The sequence below is a fragment of the Sinocyclocheilus anshuiensis genome, unplaced genomic scaffold, assembly GCF_001515605.1.
Source record: "Sinocyclocheilus anshuiensis isolate Anshui unplaced genomic scaffold, SAMN03320099.WGS_v1.1 scaffold1000, whole genome shotgun sequence".
In the NCBI taxonomy this organism is placed as follows: domain Eukaryota; kingdom Metazoa; phylum Chordata; class Actinopteri; order Cypriniformes; family Cyprinidae; genus Sinocyclocheilus; species Sinocyclocheilus anshuiensis.
In genome coordinates, this window is record NW_015552600.1 from 6,763 (window position 1) to 8,776 (window position 2,014).

The 2,014-nt window shown below is 40.7% G+C and overlaps 1 protein-coding gene across 1 annotated transcript in view; it reads left to right on the plus strand.

Moving 5' to 3' along the window:
- Positions 1-556: 556 nt before the first annotated feature.
- LOC107665753 (cell wall protein DAN4-like) overlaps positions 557-2,014 on the plus strand; it is a 19,997-nt gene continuing 18,539 nt past the window's right edge. Inside the window, exons 1-2 of the mRNA XM_016456765.1 lie at positions 557-584; positions 1,260-1,366. The gene's annotated coding sequence lies outside the window, so the exon portion shown is untranslated. The remainder of the gene's footprint in view (positions 585-1,259; positions 1,367-2,014) is intronic.

Sequence of the window (2,014 nt, forward strand, 5' to 3'; positions counted from 1 at the left end):
ATCAACTACATCTGAACAAAGCACAACAGCACAGACAGCAACAACATCCCTACCTACAACAATTACAGCTCAATCTACAACCCTGGTTACAACAAACTCACCTACAACTACATCTCAGCTTACAACTACAGCCCCTCCTACAGAAAAAACAACAGAACTTACATCTACGGCAGAACCAACAACCATAACTGTTTTAACATCTACAGCAGAACCAACAACCACAACTGTTTTAACATCTACAACAGAACAATCAACTACATCTGAACAAAGCACAAAATCCCTACCTACAACAAGTACAGCTCAATCTACGACCCTGGTTACAACAAACTCACCTACAACTGCAACTCTGCTAACAACTACAGGCCCTACTACAGAAACAACAACAACACAAATTACATCTACAGCTGAACCAACAAGCACAACTGTTTTAACATCTACAGATGAACCAACAACCACGACTGTTTTAACATCTACAGCAGAACAATCAACTACATCTGAACAAAGCACCACAACAGAGACAGCAACAACATCCCTACCTACAACAAATACAGTTCAATCTACAACCCTGGTTTCAACAAACTCACTTACAACTGCAACTCTGCTAACAACTACAGGCCCTACTACAGAAACAACAACAACACAACTTACATCTACAGCTGAACCAACAAGCACAACTGTTTTAACATCTACAGATGAACCAACAACCACGACTGTTTTAACATCTACAACAGAACAATCAACTACATCTGAACAAAGCACAACATCCCTACCTACAACAAGTACAGCTCAATCTACAACTCTGGTTACAACAAACTCACCTACAACTGCAACTCTGCTAACAACTACAGGCCCTCCTACAGAAACAACAACAACAGAACTTACATCTACAGCTGAACCAACAACCACAACTGTTTTAACACCTACAGCAGAACCAAGAAGCACTATTGCTTCAAAATCTACAACAGAACAGTCAACCACATCTGAACAAAGCACCACAACACAGACAGCAACAACATCCCTACCTACAACAAATACAGCTGAAGCTACAACTGTGGTTACAACAAACATTATTGTTACATCAAGTCCATTTACACAAACGACACAATTCTGCTCAAAAGTGACACAACAGCTGATACAATACTGCTCAGCAACAACTGAAACTCTGCTTACAACCACTGCCAAACCGAGACAAACACCTGAATCAACAAACTCACCTACAACTGCAACAACTGAATCTACGACTGTTAGAGAAAACACAGCTACAACTACATCTCAGCTTACAACTACAGCCCCTCCTACAGAAACAACAACACAATTTACATCTGCGCCAGAACCAACAACCACAACTGTTTTAACATCTACAGCTGAACCAACAACCACAACTGCTTCAACATCTACAAAAGAACAATCAACTACATCCGAACAAAGCACCACAACACAGACAGCAACAACATCCCTACCTACAACAAGTACAGTTCAATCTACAACCCTTTTTACAACAAACTTACCTACAACTACATCTCAGCTTACAACTACAGCCCCTCCTACAGAAACAACAACACAACTTACATCTTCGACTGAACCAACAACCACAACTGTTTTAACATCTACAACAGAACAATCAACTACATCTAAACAAAGCACCAGAACACAGACAGTAACAACATCCCTACCTACAAGTACAGTTCAATCTACAACCCTGGTTACAACAAACTCTCCTACAACTACATCTCAGCTTACAACTACAGCCCCACCTACAGAAACAACAACAACACAACTTACATCTACGGCGGAAACAACAACCACAACTGCTTCAACATCTACAACAGAACAATCAACTACATCTGAACAACGCACCGCAACACAGACAGCAACAACATCCGTACCTACAACAAATACAGCTCAGTCTACAACCCTGGTTACAACAAACTCTCCTACAACTACATCTCAGCTTACAACTACAGCCCTTCCTACAGAAACAACAACAACACAATTTACATCTACGGCTGAACCA